Genomic DNA, 20006 nt, shown 5'->3' on the forward strand with positions numbered 1-20006 from the left:
ATATGAGGCAGATAAAGGAGCATCTTAAATCTGGAAATGTTTAGCTTGGTTATGTATCCCAGGTTTATGTGCATTTGGTAATGACTGGAAATGACTTTAATTAGTCCTGCAAGTGAGCGGCGCCTGAGTACAAAAGTTCCCTGTGCAACCGTGTCAGACGTTTGAGTCCACTGAAAAAATATCCGAAAAATGAAACGGTGTTCAACTCTTTTTTTTCCACCATCTGCTGATATCGGCTGATTTTATCTGCTGGCTGATTCATCGGTCGGGCTCTATGGATATAAAATCTGTAAATGTAATTTTATGTTCTAGACATTAAAGAAAAGTCAGCGCTGTTTGAAAAGCATCATTAAAATGCTCTTTTTTTTGTCTTTCAACCTAAAAAGATCATTTGTCCAAAGAGCTGCTGAGAATAAATAATCAGTCTATTATAGATGCACCTGTGAACCTTCACAGCCCATCTACATAACTGTCATGATATTCTGCTGAACAAACACGTCTGAGGGTTTGAAGTTGGGAGATAATGGTTTTTCATTATCTGTGCAGACACCGGGACAACAACGTCACCTCGTTCCACTTTTCTGTCTCTTCGCAGCTTTGTCTCCGCTCGGGTCAGGAACTCTGAAGCGTCCACCGTAACGTGGGAAATCTCGAAATTCCACATTTCACACATTCAGACCAAGTGAGACGTCAGGGCGACTCCCCGTTAGACACCATTTGACTCGATGGGGGCATGAGGTTACATACAGGACGTTCATATTTGTACACTATAATTAGTTTATCTAAAAGTTAGTTCTTGCTGTTAAGAAAATAAATGAGCATTAAGAGACAGAAATGTAAAATATTTCAGACTCTGCTTCCTCTTCTTTCTTTTTTTTAAGGTTTTCGACCTTTGAAAAGTTGAAACAATAATTTTACAAACTACATTTTTGTTCTGAAAGTTTATAGAGGAGACATTTTTAGGGATGATTTTTTTTATATTTTTATTTTTAAAAAATGTTTTTGTACTCTTTGTATTGTGACTCTTCCTTCTGTGATTTTTTTTTTTTTTTTTTTTTTCTCGTCATAACTTTTCAGGATTAATGCCAGAACACTTCAACCATCATGAGTGCTAAAGGAGGTCTGGTCTGAAGTTCTGAAGTTGACCGGTCTGCTCCTTTTCGTTTGTATGTTTTCCTACAGGTCGGAATACGGAGGCCAAACCAACACACTGAGGCCCCTCTGACGCTGCGAGCCGAGGCCACCAAGAGGTCCCGACCCCGGCCAGAGTGTCTCAGAGGTCAGGGGGTCGGGTCAATCAGAGGGGAATGTTATCCACAGCATCGGAGATTATTTGTTTAATTTAGTGCCAAACCCCGCTGTCTGCCTCTGATCAAGATGACTGCGGATTACGAGAGGAGGAGAGAGAGAGACGGGGAGAAAACGAGGGCGAGAGAGAGAGAGCCTACTGCTTCAAATTAGGCTGTAAAAATAATCCAGTGTTACCCTCAACTAAACATCGTACTTTAAACTTATTGTCAAAAGTCAAATAATCTTTACAAACCACAAAAACACTCAGACGAAGGAGGCCGGGATTCACACGGAGGTCACTCCGAGTGTCGGGAATATTTTCCCGCTTTCAAACCACCTTTTTTTCCCCCCCAGTTTCCTCTTCGGTCTGTGAAAGCACTTACACGCAGCGAGGACCAGACAAGTGTCGGGTTCATAAACACCGATGTGATCTCTCACGCTGGAAATGAAAAGCTCACAGAAAGACGAGTCGCTCGGGTTTTCACACAGTATTAAACTTCCTTTCATGTCTTTATGGGGGTTTGGTGGGTTTTGACTGCGAGCTGCCGACTGCACCTCCACATATCTCAAGTCGTTTTACAGGTCACTAATTATCACGCCAACCCAAACCACTCAATCAGCGTCTCTGCAGGTTCAGCCTCTTCAAAGAAAAAGAAAAGTGGCGATTTAAAACTTTTCCCCTAACTTATATGAAAACCTGCATTTCTCATGCTGAAATATGTTTTTAAATGTTTATATTCCTGTTACTGGTTTTTAATGTGGACAGCAGGAAGACAAGCAGAACAAAGTTAAACTTTAGATGGAAAAAAAAACCTGAATTAAAGGCCAAATTTAAAGTGGGTTTTTAAGCAGTATGTAAGACGTGGAATATATACTGATAGAAGATATTAGGACAAGGAGTCAGAAGTATCAGTATTCTTTTCAAGAGTAAAAAATAAATAACAAAATATTGAATCACAAAATCAAAACACTGATTTTTTTTCTTTTTTGGGTGATAAGATGAACAATTACAAAACCAAAATGTAGAGAGAAACCACAACATGCTAAAACATCAACAACAAAAAACAACTTAAAAAATCAAATCAAACATTAGCAAAAGTACAAATAAAAAAAATACAGACAAATCAATATAAATCGGACGGAAACTTTATTGATGTGGTCGGATAGTAAAGGTGTGAACGTGTCGAAGTGAGGAGCTGAGGGAAGCAAAGAGAGAAGAACTAAACATCAAAAAAGAAATCGGAGAGAAGAAATAAAAAATATTTTTTTGGCTAATTTATTTCAATAAATATATAATTTTTCTTTTATTCTCCAATAAAGGCAAAAAAAAACAACCTATAACAACCTTTCGTGTTTTCACATTTCGTCCTGCATATGGAGAGATAAAAAAAGAAGCTGAAGCAGCACATCACAAATAAACTTCCCTCTAAAAGCACCCTGACGTCACATTCAATTACTGAATATTTGTCCCCATCAGGACGAAGACTGAACCTCCTGCTGGCCTGAACCCTACCTGTCGTACGACACGTGAACCTCCGAGTGACTTCTCACCCCCTCGACTGTGGAGGCAACGCAACAATACGCTTAATTTGTTGTGTGAGTATCTGTGTACCTGCAGAGGTGTGTGTGTGTGTGTGTGTGTGTGTGTGTGTTTTAAACTGTGTGTGGAGATATAGCGAGAGCCCAAACAGTGCGGCGCCAGCAGTCTGCCCTTCCCTTGAGAACGTAACGGCTGAGTGCCATCGGAAAGAGAGACCGACGACGGGAGGGGGGAGCGTGTGTGTGTGTGTGTGTGTGTGTGTGTGTGTGTGGGTGGAGGGTGTTTAATATGTGTACCATAGAAGGAAGCAGGTGAAGCCTTTCAGGTGATGCCACTTTGTCTGCACCAACATGAGGCGGCTGAAGCGGTGTGAATTACAATCTGACTCAAGCTGACTAATATCTGTAATTACTCAGCGGGTTCCTGAACACGTCATCGTTCTCGTAATTTGAAATTACCCCAAAAAAAACAGAATCCTCCGATCATTCCTCTCCTTCACCAGAAACCAAAAATCCTTCATTTCACAAGAGGACATCCAGCACTTCAGAATAAATTCCCTCCATCTCTATTTTTCTACTTCCTGAAAACCCCTCAGCGCCATATGATAATCCTGCCAACGCAGAAACTCTCATTTTAATCTGTCGAGGAGGGAAATGGACGTACGAGAGAATATGAAAATAGGGTGAACTCCGAAGCCCCCCGGTGCTTACTCTGTCAGAAATGCATTTCTGCTGTGCTCGGCACAATCCTAATGCCAAAACATTTTACCCAGAGTCCCGCTGGCCTCCTCCTGACCAGGTTCCACTTCACTTCATTCACATTTTAATCTTTTTATATCGTTTTAAAAACAACAAGAGTCAAAAAAACCGGAGTTCAGCTTTGAGGAGAAGGAGAAGCCAAAAACTACTTGAAACTCAATCTGGTTATGAAGGACTCTGATTCTTTTTGTTCACTGACTAGTTAGACTGTGCTGGAAAACCTTTAACGTGATCCCTCAAAATGTGCATAAAAAAAAGCTCCAACATGCTGTGAGTTGAATCTTCTGCAGGACTCGGAGGGTTTTAACCTCAGTGGGACTTTTCCTGGATAAATAAAGGTTAATAAAAAGGATGTAATATAAGACGACTAAACATCGATCACAGTATATGAGTGCAGTGACAAGTGTTTAAATGTGACTGTACATCAGCAAAGACGAACAAGAAACATCTCGGGCCGCGTCCCATTTTAGATATTTTATCTGATCCATCTCCATCTTTCTTGTTTTTTTTAGTTCTATTTTAAGTGGAGGTTTGCATTGCTTGACTAACTTGCTCCTTTTCATTCAATGTTTCAAAAAAAAAAAAAAAAAAGAAGAACCAGAAATGGAGTTCAGGTCGTAGGAGCCAAAAGCTACTGAACTTAATCTGGCTGCGGTGCGCGCTTTGTTTTCGTTGACTCCGCTCCGATTCTTTTGATTGTCTATTAAGACAAATCTTGCAAGGGAAATATTTTCGCCCTGTTCGTATACATATTACATGAGAGGCCACAAAAATTCGACAACCCTCTCCGGCTTTCCTCCAACGGGGGTATCGAGGTTTCATCTTCTTTTTTTTGTTTTTTTTTGTTTTATGCATACAACTATCAAACTATTTTAAAAGGGAGGTTGGACGAATCAGCAGGGGGTCTGTCAGCATCCTCCTCCTTTCTCGAAGCTCGAAGCTACGCCTGTCAAAATCATTCTCTGCAGTTTGAAGGAAGAATCCGAGTCAAACCTTGCTGATTCAAGCACACAGCCCTAATAAAAACAAAAGCAGTGCTGTTCAGTCGCCTCTAATTCCCTTGACAGTCTTCCAGCCAGTCCCACTTAAGGTTATTAAGGGCTATAAATACGCTGGTTACCAGGGCTAGAATGTCAACGCTGTTTGCCCTCGTTAAGACACATAATTACCTCATTTACATCTCGTTTCCTCCCCAAAATCGGATGCCATTATGCGCCCCCGCACTCAGCATGCCCGCCCACCCACCCCCCCCCGTCCAAAAACAAACCATTAGAGTCATCATCCAATCAGCTTCCGAGCTATGCGTTAGGGAAGGGGGAAAAAAACTCCCATGATTCAGACTGGGATGGGAGGCTCGAAAGAAAGTGACTGAGAAAAAGGGCTCATGGGAGATTTGTGATGCTCAGACAGGAAATGCAATCACAGGCCGTTTCCTGGGTTGAAAGGCTCCGTTAAGCCCACACAAACTGTAAGAAGAGAGCTGCAGAGCTGCTCCATGTGCAGCTCAGGTCACAAAGTTCAGTGCAGTTTGGGACAAGTATTAGAAGAGGGATTCAGGATAAAACGAACAAATTCAAATCTACAACTTTTCCCGCTGAATGCAGTTTACACCCTCAATGGATTATAAAGAGCGGCGGTTATGCTAACCTGCTGTGTAGCAGATGCTTTATAGCTGCTTCTGTTCGGGGCGACTCGGCTCCATGCGATGTGAATATGGTGGAACACAGAAGTTGCGCAGCTGCTTTTACTCGTCAAAGACTTCAGAGAAGCTCCGGGGCAGATAGTGGTGTCTTGAGGACAGATGTTGTCGAGCGCAGGGAGCTTCCAGATGCCCTTTAGGAATCAGCTCTTCCTTTATTTTCATGAGCCCATATAGTGTATGCTATTAGTAGAGCCTGAGCAACAAGACACATAATTACCTGATTGACATCTCGTTTCCTCCCCAACATCAGATGCCATCATGTCCGAACGGGTGCGAGGACAGTTTCCTAAAACTCACCAAAATGTGCACAAAATTCAAACACGGTGTAAATGTGCATATACGATTGTGGTGTTGTATATTAGCCTCTTAAAATAGCTCCACAGCGCCCCATTTAAATCTGTGACGTTCCCTGTGGGAAAAACTAGGATTGAATAAAGTGGAAGCGAACTTGGATTCAGCGTCGAGCGCGGCAGTGACGGAGTTTATGGAAAATAGGGGGGGGGGTTAGCTTTAAAGTCGTGCCTTTGCTTTTGTATCGCGTGTTCACTCATACACAGTGAGGACGGATGGGTAGCTGATGTTTGACTTTGAAATAAGGCCCAATGTCCCGCTGAAATAATCCACTGACATGTAGAGGAAGGAACATGTCAGATTCCTTACAATTAGAGGGTTTTCAATTCCTGCAAACAGCCGTAGCCTGCGACATTGTTCAGCATATTATCTCAGGCAGACGGAGAAAAAAATGCCTCCATGTGAATATGATCAATTCCAGCCATCCTTTTGACGTCAATGATCAGGTGCTTTTAAATGTTTTACTTTGGTAGAAATGCTTCCAGGAAGTTCCAGATATTCATTTTGTAAACATCATGGGATTTGACCCAGCTGTAACCCCCCCCTGTGCCCTTTTAATGGCCGAGCATCATGGAGACACACAAACACAAAAACCTTCATATTTAAGCACCCAAGAGACAAAACAACACGACGTGGAGCGTGCAGGGTGAGAGAGACGTGTGTGTGTGTGTGTGTGTGTGTGTGTAACGGAGGACAAAATAATCAGAGGAACCGATCTGAGAGACTCCATTCCTCGCTTCGTTGACAGGTTCCAACCTCTGTCTGTCCGAATCAGCCGCTAAAATCAACGACGATGACGAAAAACAACAACAAACTGCGTCAGATAATGGCTGCCTCCCTCTTCCTTCTTATCCCTCGCTCAGCGCTCTCCTCCTTTCTCTTCTTTACTCCTTCATGCTCCCTCCTACAAACTATCTGTACCGGCTTACCGTTATATGGTGGGAGTCTGGTACATTGTGTGTGTGAGTGTGTGTGTGTGTGTGTGTGTGTGTGTGTGTGTGTGTCTGTGTGTGTTATAACAGTATTACAGCAGTTGTGTATGAAAACAGCAGATAAGAGCGCAGGATGATGAAATGTGAGGCAACAACACATGACCCAGCTTAAAGATCTCTGATAAAAACAAACACGCTATATACTGTATCTGCACAAACGCACACACACACACACACACACACACACACACACACTGCATACATGCGTTTCTACAGATAGATACACACATGCGATGAACCTAATATTACACACATTTATTACGGACGGAAACACAAATGTTCCCTGTGTTTGTGATTCGCCGTTAAGAGTCAAAGCGAAGCTCGGCGAGCGCGCGTCCATGACATCACGTGGACGCCACTTCGGCGTCGTAAATGAAAAAGACTCGATAAGATCGCAGAGAAAAAGGCCGAGCGACTCGGGTTTTGTGTGCTGTAGGGAGGTGATCACGAGGGTCGCTTAAGTAGAGGATCATGGGAAAAAAAAAAAAAAAGAAGCATGGAGGTGTTCACTGATTTTCTCTGCTGGTAAATCCACTGTGCAGACGTTTGGTTCCAGCACGAGGAGAGAAAAAAGAAAACGTCTCATGCCAGGTTTCGCTGCATAAAGAGGCTAATTTTTGCACATTTTCTTATTCAAGTGACGGACTGATCTTGGCTTGCATCACTGAAGTTTTTGTTTTGTGATTAATTTGAAGGTTTAAAATGCTTCTGAGGCTTTGAAGAAAAAAAAACACGTTTCAAGGATTGTTTAAAGGTGCATGGATACAGCTAATTATTGTGAATGAAAACAGCAATTACTTAAAAAAGATAAACAATTGAAAGTGTGATGTGTGTTTGAATTGAAAGAGAAAATGTCCTTGAGTTTAGTCTTTGACACGAGCACACCGAGGAACGTTCATTTATATTTTTGATGAGATAAATAAAACGACTTTCTGCTTTTACTTTCTTCCTGGTTGAAATCTTTCTCCATAAACGCACACCATGCACAGACCGCTTTTATTTGACACTCCTGAGTTGTGCACGCTGCTCTTCTAACAGCCTGATAGAAAATAATCATTTTCATAAATATAAAATAATATCCTGTTTATTATTGCAGTGGATGGTGAAGATCAAGACGCTCTCTTCTCCATGATCTGGATGGATGACTTTCTGTTTAAATGTTGACAGCAGCAAGGGTGAGGTGGCTGCTGGTCGAGCTACAGAGAGAGAGAGAGAGAGAGACATGACGAGCCGTCTGTTCATGAGCTTGTCTCAACATCTTCAGTCTTAGTTGGAAGTTCTTTGGCAGTTTTGGGAAATGGAGGTGACTCACCAGGAGCAGCGTTGGTCACTGCGGAGGAGATCGATGAAGACAGAACAGAACCTCGCTGAGATCTATTAGCTTCTCGCAAAGTCACATCACGTGACTGCGAGCACATTTGCGCTTGTTTGACAATTTTATAAACAGAGGAAAAAGGGGGGACAGTAGCGTCGGCCACATCGATCGTCCTCCATATTTGTTTCTCTTCTGAAATCCCGACTGATGACACGAATTTCTGTCAAATCGGTTGAAAGTGTCCTTGTGTCTGTGGTCGCCCATGTTTGTTAAAAAAAAAAAAAAGGTTCAGATTTGAAAGTCATCGAGTGCATGGGAAGCCTTTGTTCCAGTGTTTGGGTCTGGACGTTAATATTTCTGCTTTTCTCGAGGTCGTTCGATTCCAAATGAGCGACATTTTCTGGACACAAACTGTCCGTCCAAGGTGCAAAACATCGACCTGTACCTGAGACGAGATCAGTTTTGAGTGTTTTGTGTTATCAGTGCACTTATCAAAACTGTTTCCAGTCAGAATCCTTTTTGTCTCAAAGAGTGAAGAAAACACACACACACACACACACACACACACACACACACACACACACACACACACTCCGGCAAACACACACCAATCAGTGGCTGGTTCTCTATCTGATGTGGAGTTGATCATGGTGGCATATAGAGGGTCTCCGGTGAATTCACACACACACACACACACACACACACACACACACACACACACACACACTCAGCCTTTTGGTCTGATAACAGCAGTTTGAGGGGGGGAGGAAGCGGAAGCTGAGGGACAGATATGTTTTTTTTTTCCGGATGGACAGGTATGGTTTTGGCCACGCTCCGCTACTCCGAGACACCTCGGTGATTGGCAAGGAGGCCGGGTCGCCTCCTCCACTGACAGATTATTCATATCACCTAGTTAGGTTTCATGAAGCAATTATATGTCTTCACACTCCGCCAACTTTGGGAATGGCAGACTATAGAAGCACACTATACGGTCTCTGATGGTGGGAAACGCCTGTCAGTGAGGAAGAGGAGGGTTTGGGGAAGTTAAGGCTCACATCAGTGCATTAAACTAACAGCACCAGCTGCTTTCAGTAAAGTTACTACGAAAAATCTGATCTGCTGCTTGAACAAACGACCTCCACATGATCTTTCATCAGGACGGGATGCGTTTGTATCATCAAATTCTGTGGAAATAATCGAGTTACATCACGATTCAAGTTTTGCACGGCTCGATGAGCTTTTCTTCTCCAGTGTTTATGAAACTCCCTTTGCAGAAATAACAAGGAAGACTACTCCTAAATCTTTGTTTGTGTAACAGCTTGTTCTAAAGAAGCGAAGCGCACAAACGCCGGGAGCAAAGATGACACAGTTCAGCAGTAACGCTGCTGTGGAGGCAGCACCTGCTGATGCTCTTTCCTCATCTCAAGACCCCGGCTTCATCGCTGTGGACAAAAGCATCCGCGAAATGCATTGTAAATTTCCTCTTTGGGCTTCCATATAAATCAACAAGTTAAATGCAGAACTTCTGCAGAAGCATTTAAAAAAATAAATTAAAAAATAAACTGTCCTCAGGCAGAAGCAGGAAGTCATATCCCACAACCTTTACAGATGCATCTGTCCCTTTTTCTGCAACAAACTAAATAAGGAACTTTCCACAGCTGCCACCAACAAAATAAACAAACACCCGCACCCACAGTGAATGCTCTATTAACCCTGTCGTGCAGCTAAAGGTTAAACAGTCGGAGTCGCCTTTCTGCGTCGGCGTGAGGACGGAGTGATTCAACAGAATCGGCCTCTGATTACGCCACAACTTCAGCACAAAGTCAACATGTCCTGACTGCTTTGACACACTTTGTTGTACAAGGATGAAAGATGCTGGCAGCTTTGGCAGAGGCGGGCACGCACGCACGCACGCACGCACGCACGCACGCACGCTGCTCGGATCAAAACCAAACAGAAGGTTAAAAATACACACGAAAAGTCGAGTTGTAGCGCACAAATGTAAAACCTCTGCAACGAGAGTGACATCATGGGAAAACTGCCACGTAGCAGGATTTATTTTTGGAATAAACTCTTGACATATAGAGGGAGTTAGGAGGGCTATTTTAGCTCTTAGTCTTGTCTTCACACACACACACACACACACACACACACACACACACACACACACACACACACACACACACACACCAAAGCGTGCACGGCCCCGGTTCTCACACCATCAGCTGTGACCTGGTTAGCTTTAAGCCGCTGTTTGAGCCTGGCCCTTAGTTGAGGTTGGCTGCTCAGACAGGGCAATAGTTTGTGCTCACACTCACACACAGAAAGACACACACACACACACACACACACACACACACTCGCTGGACACTGAGGCTAATTGAATGGCCAGGGCAGGAGGTCCAGGTCTTTATGCCCACGGAGAGGAGCCATGAATATTTCTATTTCATTTGGACTTCACTCGCTGAGACGGTGGGAAAAAGGTGAATAACTGTGGGAACCAACAGCTGCAGGCTTTAAATATTTACCCACCAAAAAAAAAAAATGTGTCGGTATCTGCAAAGACAATCCATTTAGTTTGACTCTAAAATAATGCATATATACTACAACACAAGCTCTTAGTGGAAAACTCTAAAACCAAATTTAAAATCAATCAAATGTTAGCGTTCTTTTTTTTTTTATTCTTTTTTTTTAACTCCCTCTTATTCTCAGCTCACATTTTCCCGTACATGATTTTTCCACACCTGTTGGTATTATGTGATCTCGGAGGGCTGCTCAGAATAACAATGCTAACTAGCATGTCAGGAGTTTTTAGCTGCTCATGAAACAAACTGACATTAATAGTGACGTCTTCTATCGACAAACAAACGCAAACGAGTCCATCAGCGACAACAAACAATGCTTTTAGATCGACGTAAGAGTCCCCGTAATGAGCTTCAGCTACGTTTTGATCATCCTCTGAAGACACAGAAGACTTGTTCGGACTGTCGTGTCGAAGCAGCATTTTTAAGTCCCTGTGACGTTTCTCCTTCAGTATAGACGTGGAAGAGGTGTTATTCATATCCTGCAACATGTATAGAATCCTGCTTTGTGCAGGCGCCTGTCTTGTTTATTTTTTACATCACAAACTGTCTCAGGAATCATAAACGAAACATAGTGTTGCCGATTTTAACGCGTCCATTTTCATTTCCAGCAACGGGAGAAGAGAGCGACGGCGAATGTGAAACATGTCCTCACCTTTGACTGGTGTCATCCTGTCAGTATCATGCCGCCGCCATGTTTGTTTTGCTGAAATGTCACTTGGCTGAGTCTGCGCCGGCGCGGGTCGTCAGCAGCTGTCAGACGTCGGGGTGAGGCGTCACGTTTCTGCAGCTAGCAAACTTTGGTTTTGACCTGCAGAAACACGAGAACAGGATAATTATAAAACCCACCAAATCAGGAATACGTCGTTATTGCACTTAATTTATTAGTATTTGTTAGGAAAGTTGCCTGATGACATCGATCATTTAAAGGTTATTTCTATAGCACTACAGAATAAAGAAGTGTTAGCAACGGAGCGAAAAAGGAATTGAAAAAAGATTTCCAACAAAATGACTTTGGTTTCCTTTTGCAGGTTTCATTCAGACATCAGTTTTTCATGTTTAACTTTCATTTTATTTCATCGTTTTTCAACGTTAGAGAGAGAAAAACAAAAGACGCGGTCGATGTAAAGTGACAAACAGGTGTTTTCTGCTCAAGCTAAAAGGCTAATCTTGAAACCTGAAATTTTGAGTAAATTCAGTACTCACCTGAAACATTTTTTTCCCCTTATAGCTAAAAAATGTAAATTTGGCTTCTTCTCACCGAGCTGTGACAGGATGTGAGTGAAAGGGAAAAAATGTCCGATTTAATGGGTTTTCATTTCAGCCTGGAGGCGATCCATAGCTTCAGTGTGAAAACGTGCTGGTTCAACCTGAATATCAGTTCATGTACAGTACACATCTCAGCTTTTAATCATTCTCATTCATGTGTCTGTGGAGTCATCCTGCGTCTGCATGAGGAAAGGAAAGAAGGTAGCAGGACAGGAATGAGAGAGGAAATGGAGTCTCGGAGGAGGAAAATGAAACCTCTGAGTTGATGGAGAGGTGAGAGGAAAGGAGAAACTGGATTGATGTGAGAGAAATCAGATTTTTGATGCCCTTCTAGTTAGCTGATGTTCAGTCATCTTTGACAAAGTGCATGTATGAAATCAATGGATGAGTCTTTGCATCCTTGGTCCTCCAGTCCATAAGTCTACCTAACGTTATGCCTCGCGTTTGTTGTCGTTGCCATGGTTATGTTTGTTGTGCTTCCTGCTTCCTTATTGGCTGCTCGCTCGTTCAACCTGACAGTTCACAGGGTCCGTGCTCGGCCGTTCCTCCTTGTTCTCCCCTCAGAACAGCATTTCTGAATATAAATGTTGAACGTGTCTCGTATATAATCAAGCCGTTACTGACTTTGGTGAGATTGGGGGGATTCGTGCTTGAAACCATCCCTATTACCTTGAAGTGTGGACCCCACTTTAAAGAGACTAAAACAGTTTGTTTTCTTTGCCACATGCTGTAATCATGCTTCATCTAGCTATAACCTTATTTAAATTATTTATTTTATTATATATAGTATTTCAACTTTGCCGTCTGTGAGGACGGACTCAGGGAAGTGCAATTTGACAATTCTGCTTCTGGTTTGTTTTCAACCAGCAGAACTACAAATTGGCTGAACATTTTAAAGTCATATAAAAACTTGAATCATTGATGCTAACCCGACTGACACTGAAGCGTTAGCTTTCAGCAGCTTCAGATCAGCGCTGACATGTCAGTGTTGTTTTAGCCCCATCAGCTATTTGTGCTCGTTTGAAACAATCATCCAATTTTAAACCCTGAAGTGTAAAAGAAGGAAGGTAAGACTCCAGTTAAAGGTCTATGAATGTATTCAGTGACATTTAGGAGGATACCAACAAGGTCCAGGGAGTGGATGAAAAGGTGAGACAGGGGTGAGGAGGGTGAGACAGCATGTTGGGAGGGTCTGGCCCCACTGGCTGAATTTGCCTCCCCATGGCCTATTTTACACACTTTTCTCTCGGACCAAATGAATAAACAAGTATTACATTCAGCACTGTGCATGTACGTGTGTGTGTGTGTGTGTGTGTTTGTAAAGTAAGTTTGTGGACACACACACGCTCACACACACGAGGCGATGCATGTCCTCACACAAACATAATTTCTCATAGCGGTCTAATATGGTTCATTTTCAGCTATCAAAACACACATGAAAAGAGAGTTAACGCTGTCAACAAGCGAGCATGGGATGTGGAACCGTCGTTTTCATTCTCAATATGTCAAGGTTAGGGTGTATTCCAGCAGAGAGCGAGGAGGGGGGGAGAGAGGGAGAGAAAAGGAGAGAGAGAGAGAGAGAGGGAGAGAGAGGGTTAGAGGGGGAAGGAGTGTCGTTCTCCATCCTCTGCTCTCCAGAGAATCCCATCATGAAACGCCAAAGCACAAAGAGCTCAGAGCCTCCGACTGAAACCAAGGGACCTTTTTTATCCAAAAGCAAAGTGGGGGGCATCGCTGGGGCAACAGCGCCACCCAGCACGCCAAAACTGGTACTACACCTCCTCTAAATCCACCATATATATTAAAATACAAGGAGAGCAAAACAAAAGGGACGTTTTTAATGCTATTAATTCAGTGATCAAAATGAGCGACGGTGAAGTCAAATCCAGGCTCGGTTTTTTTTTTTACTCAACCGTCCCCCGCCACCAAACACATGAGAGAGGTAATCAAAGCTGCCGCCGCCGCCGTCGTCTTTCTGTGTGGGAATCTAACCCTGAATGGGCTCCACCAACCTCACAGCCAAGCACGCACACGCAACACAAAATCAAACTAATTACAATTTGTCCTTTCTCTTTTGTCCTTTTCACAGTGCTCCCTTTTTAATTCCCACCAAGAACAAACTAAAAAAGAAGAGGGGGGGGGAACAGCAGCGGCGAAAGAAGAAGAAGAAGAAGGGGTGGGGGGCTGTATTGAGGGATTTTCCAAAGTGGCACAGTAAAATAACACACTGGAGTGTATATCGGCTTCCACTCTGCCTCATTTAAATAAGCGCCAACACTGATTTTCTAACAAAAATATGGTACTAGTATAATAACAATGAAATAAGACCCTGTGAAAACTCGCAGCCTGCAGCAAGTATTTAAAATATCATTTAAAAAGGGCTGATCTGTAATTCAGAGCGGATATGGTATCAGACGGCGTGCTTGTCATTCCCCGCTATAATCTCCACTACGCTGAGAAACACACTGTCTGCTGGCACAGCTGGAGAGAGCGAGGAAGAATAGGGAGGAAGAGGAGGAGGGGGGGAGGGGGGGGGGGCAGCCAGATTTGCCTACTCCTTTTTTTTTTTCCATGTCCTCCTAGGTGCCGTGAGTTTGTTGGATATCGGTGAAGGAATCTAAAAAACCGAGCAGAAAAAAAAAAGTGGACATTTTGATTGGATTAGATGGCGAGACGCGGGAGGTCCGAACTTCAATGAGTAAAAAGAAAGTGATTGATCTGTAACTGCGACACGGATCTTTATTCTGATAATCGATTGTTGGATCAGGGTTAAAAGGGTTGATGATCTCTGAGACGGAAGAACTAAAAAATTAAAAAAAAAATCACGTAAAGACGGAAAGTTCCCCGTGGAACAAACTCGACTCACCCCGAGGTCCATGTCGCAGCTTTTCTGGAAGCTTCACTTGATTTTCTCTTTTTCTCTGGAGCAACTAATTGAGTCGTTTTTTTATCAACTTTGCAATGAAAGAAAGAACCAAATTTCATTAAGCAGACACTTTAATCCAAAGCAATGTACATCAGAGAGCCAGAACATCACATGGAAGGATCTAGAGAAGAGTCGAACTCTTTAAAGTCCGCTGACAGGAAGTGACCAGAGCGCAACATCGACCGCTGTTCTAATCAAAACCAAGCTGAATCCTGCAGGTCTGTAAAAGCACGAGAGGGAGAGATGAAGGTTGGACCTGGTCTTGTTCAAACGGTCCCACATGTTGGATCTCCAACTTGAAGAAGTTCACATTTCTATGTGGAAAAAAACGTCGTCGTCATGGGTCGAGCGTTGGCGTTGGTCAGACGCGACAAGCGTTTAAAAGACGTCCCTCTACTTCTGAGACAATAAGATTTCCAATTATAATATTTCCAGCACTTTTATGGATACAATAAATGATAGGTTTATCAGACAGAGTCATCGAGAGGTTAATTGATGTCACCACGGGCTTTGAAAACTTTGGTGTCAGACAGCTGGAGTACGAAACAAACAAATTGACGACTTTGCTGCATTTTTTTCTGAATTTTCGACACTTTAAGATTAAAAGATTATATTCAAAACAATAAAGACAGAAAGAATGAATGACTAAGCTTGTCCTCCACACACACACACACACACACACACGTGTAAACACACATTGGGTTTTGGTTAGACGTGTGGTCTGGACAGGAAAGGGCCGGGGCCGACGCACTCAGCGGGACACGGACCTCAGGCACTTCACGCTACACACACACTATGCAAGGACGTCTTTACCCACCTATCCTGTTGCAGTGGGGGGTCGGAACTGGCCAGAAACACACACACACACACACACACACACACACACTCACACACACACACACACACACACACATACTGAGGATCACAGACATCCTCATACTCAAACACACACACGCACACACACACTCGGCTGGCGGAAACCTTGCAGTGACACGCTGTCGGGCAGCTCCGGCTCACGGCTCTGAGGTTGGCCTGAGCCATCTATCATAAAGCTGAAACATAGAAACCAGAGACATGAGTGACAGGGGATTACACACACACACACACACACACACACACACACACACACATGCACACGCACACACACAAACAACAAAACCAACATCAAGCTGAGTCTCGCTTCATTGAGTGTGATTAGAAAAATACAATAAGCTAGATTTCGCACTTTTTACATTTGCAGTCCTCGACACTTAACTCCCACCTTAAACTGGAAATGTAAAAGGAGCTTTTGACTTTCTTTGCTCGCAGCAAAATGTCGTCTACTATTTGCATGATACAATTTATTTCCCACGCTAACACCTGGCGACGCTTGCCTTGTATGTGAATGCTTCATGTAATTCACAGTTCTTCCTGAAGAGCGTCGGGGGACATACCGGAGAGCAGAGACGAAAACGCAGCAGCTTCACGGCGTGCACCATCGCCCACTCACTCTCTCTCTCTCTCTCACTTAACCTGTTCTGGGGGGAATTTTTCCTGAACAACAGCTGTCGTGCTCTCACATCAACCCGACTTCATTTGGAGATTTTACTCGCGGCTCTTGCAGGAAAAATTCCGCCGTCCACGTTCACACGGGAGACTCAATCGAGACTTTCAGGAGTTTTGTGTTTGTGTGGAAACAACTTTAAACAGCAGCTGCAAGTGTCTTATCATTGTCTATATTATTGCTGTGTAGACTGTGGACTAATGTTTAGACATTCTCCGTCTGAGGCTTTTCGAATACTGATATAAAAATCTAAAGTACTTTTTAATCCTTCACGTTTTAATTGGCCTTTAAAAACCTTCTGACTGGTTTGTGTCCGATACGTCACAATCAAGCCCTCAGTCTGAGTAAGGGCCCCACTTCATTTGTAAAACACTCCTGAATGATACACACCTCCACCTGCCGTCTAAATCTCTAACTCTCTCCCCCCTCGCTCGTTACAACGTCCAACAGATTGATGGGAGAAGGGCCCTCATTTGGACCTGGAGAAAAGTGGCCACTTTAAGAAGAACTGCTACTGTATTTTAAACGCCACGGGTGTTAAAGAGACTGATGAGCCTTGCTGGTGTAGAGACGGAAATGGGGACCCTGCCTCTCTCGCCCACTTGGAGAACGAGAGAGAGAGCGAGAGAAAAAAAGGGAAAACGAAGGAAAAAAGGGTGGAGAGGGAGGGAGGAATAAATCTGCGTGGCGGCGGGAATCGATCGTTTCTCCCTCCCTTCCCGCGCTATCTCATCAGCAGGGGCTGAGAGAGGCAGAGCGGTTTAAACGATCCTGACCTTGTCCGACATAAATAGTCAGAAAAGTCCACGGAGCAGATAGCTTTGTGTGAGGATGGGGGAGGGAGAGGGGGAGCAAAAAAAAAGAAAAAGAAAAGAGGAAGCATTGAGATAAGAAAAGAAGGGAGGGGGTGAATGAGATAATGTCCCAGCGTTACTACATCAGAGTCCAGCCGCTGCCGTGGGAAACAGCCTCGGCCTATCTTGACTTCTTTCTCCCTCTGTGAACAGAAAAAGAGTAGAAAGAGAAGAAGAAGAAGACGGGAGGAGGAAGTCATAGCTCCCATCTCTTCCTGTGATTAACATAAAGATGGATGGAGGGATGGAAGTGGACTGAACGCTCCTCAAGAAGACGTGAGTGTTTAAATGTTAAAAAAAATCAGCTCTTTCGTGCAGCGTCCATTATTTATTTTGTACTAAACATCGGACTGACATAAGCGCAAAGAGTGAAGAAAAATCACAAAGATAAAGTTGTTTATTCCATGAAGAAAAATTAACAATAACTGAAGCCGATTGGCTCCCATGAGCGTCGTTCGCTTTCCCAAAAAAAAGATGCAAAAAGATGCTGCTTGTGCATTTTTTTAAATCTTCATTGCTGAACGTTTAAATATGACAAAGACACAGAGTGAGGAGAAACGTTAAGTATTTCATACCCAAATAAACAGGTGGAACAATTAAAGGAAATGTTCAATAAATACTGAAGAAATATGAACAAAATGAACGTTTTTGTATAAAAAATTAAAAAAAAAGGCCAACGCAGCATCTCAGAGATCCGGTCCAGGATTTGTGTGTGATGGAGAGGCGAGACAAAAAGAGACAAAATGAGGCAAATTTAAGCAAGATTAGAGAATTAAGAAATTAAAGTTATACGTGTGAATCTTCACTCAACAAGCGAATGGACTGACCAACATTTTGTGTTGTTCAAATCATTAAAAAAAAAATCCAAAACTAAAAAACAAAAAAAGAAAGACGAGGAGAAGGAGAACCTAAAGAAAGATTTGAGAATGACGAAGAAGAAGAAGAAGGGGAGGAGGAAGTCCTCTCTCTAAAGCTCTCATCTCTCCTCCTGTGATTACAATGCAGACGGATGGAGGGAAGGAGGAAGTCAATTGGCTCCCGTGAAGAAGACGTGAGTGTTTTAAAGTAAGAAAAGGAGCTCCTTTTGTGCGGCGTCTTTTCTTCTGAGTGTAACGCTGCTGTACCTGACGGCGGTTTGTGCCCCCGGTTAAAGGCAGAAATCTCTGCCTCCATTGTCACCTGTTCCTCTAATCATTTTCCTCCTTCATGCCACAATGGAGGAGGGCGATAACGATAACGAGGTGAAGCTAATACAGAGCAGAGTCTGGGCCCCCGAACACAATGTTCAGATGTCTTCACTCATTCACACACACACACACACACACACACACACACACACACACACACACACACACACACACACACACACAGGCTTGACACCTTTACACACGCGTTAAAGCAGAATTATATGCACACGCACACACACACACGCACACACACACGCACTCTGTCTTTTTTCTTCAGGCACTCACCCACAAACGTTTGAGCCATTTAATTTTCAGAGCCCTCTTGTTGCGTTCACAGTTTCGTGGTAAAACATAACAGAAGAACGAGAGTGTGTCGTGTTTTCTCCTCTGCTTTGTCAGTTAGCGGTTTATAACCTGCTGCGGGTTTGAATCCGAGTGTCGGACGGTGAAACAGAGAGTACATCATCGTGTTTCCCCTCTCTAACGTGGGGGTAGGAAGTGGTGTTTCATTTTAAAGTTCTGGCGGTCGTTTTTCTTGCTTATGACGACGCGGCATGTGCAGAAAATAAAGTGAAGTTTGAAAGCGTCCCGTGAGCACGACAGCTAATTTCCATGTGCACCGCAAAGTTTCCTGCAACCACCAGGAAGTGTTGTGTGTGAGAGTTTCTGCCTTTCTGTCTCATGGATGAGCACATCCCTGTTTCTTGGTTGTTGTTGTTTTTTTTGCAAAATATTTTCAATACTTTTAAATTTTGAAGTTGAATTTGTTACTAATCAAGAATGACGTCCAACGTCGAAGAAGAGAAGCCAAAAACCAAATGTTGTCCTCTGCTGGTTAATAAAGTTTTACATATTTTTTTCAAATCTGATTGTCCACATTTGTGTCGCTATTTAATCAAACTGCGAGATATTGACTTTAAAACTCGACTTTCCTCGAGTCAAACTACAAATAAAAGCTACAAGTAATAAGTTATGACTTATGATCATATTTTAGTCACTGTAGTGTCGCAGCTGAATCCTCATGAAAGTGCTGCGATAGCATGTAGCATCCCTTGTTGTTTGTGAGCTGAATTTTTGTGCAGCATTGACTGTTTTTTGTTGTTTTTTTTCCTGTGAGAACAAGACAGAGAAGAAAATTATTGCACAGACACCTTCAGATGTCACTGTCCTGCCACGAAGCAGAATAAACCTCTGAGCTGTGATTGTGATAACACGCCGGACTTCCCGCTTCCTTCTCCCCCCCCCCCCCCCTCCCCTCCGAGACCCTGCATTGACTTTTCCACAAAATAAACATTAAAAAGACAGAAACAAACACAATCTGCTCTCATCTTTCATAGTTGTGACCTAGACTCTGCAGAAAGTCCTCCCCCCCATGTTTCCCTCACCCCTCTCTCACCCTCATCTACGTGATGTTAGGTCTCTGCAGCGCGGGGGAGACAGGGAGGCTGCTGCTCTCTGACGGCGTTTATCAGAGTCTGGCATCGCTGTAATTTCAGTGTTCAGATGCAATCGCTCCCTTCTCCCCTCAGGAGTAAACAATAACAAGCACAAACACAATAGACAAACAAGGCCTGCAGGACATATGTGCACACACACACACACACACACACAAAATAATGAATGCAAACCACAAGAAGCTTCTGTCCAGTTTTGTGCCTTTATTTTTTTTACACTAAACCATGCGTCTGACTTTTGCA

The 20006-nt window shown here is 43.3% G+C and overlaps 1 long non-coding RNA gene across 1 annotated transcript in view; it reads left to right on the forward strand.

Moving 5' to 3' along the window:
- Positions 1 to 12054, forward strand: part of LOC306817899 — a 34820-nt gene extending 22766 nt beyond the window's left edge. The window contains exons 2-4 of the long non-coding RNA XR_013778099.1: positions 1183 to 1279; positions 2768 to 2886; positions 11968 to 12054. This is a non-coding gene — a long non-coding RNA (uncharacterized lncRNA). The remainder of the gene's footprint in view (positions 1 to 1182; positions 1280 to 2767; positions 2887 to 11967) is intronic.
- Positions 12055 to 20006: the final 7952 nt, after the last annotated feature.

The sequence above is a fragment of the Symphodus melops genome (genome assembly GCF_947650265.1).
Source record: "Symphodus melops genome assembly, chromosome: 22".
Lineage (NCBI taxonomy): Eukaryota > Metazoa > Chordata > Actinopteri > Labriformes > Labridae > Symphodus > Symphodus melops.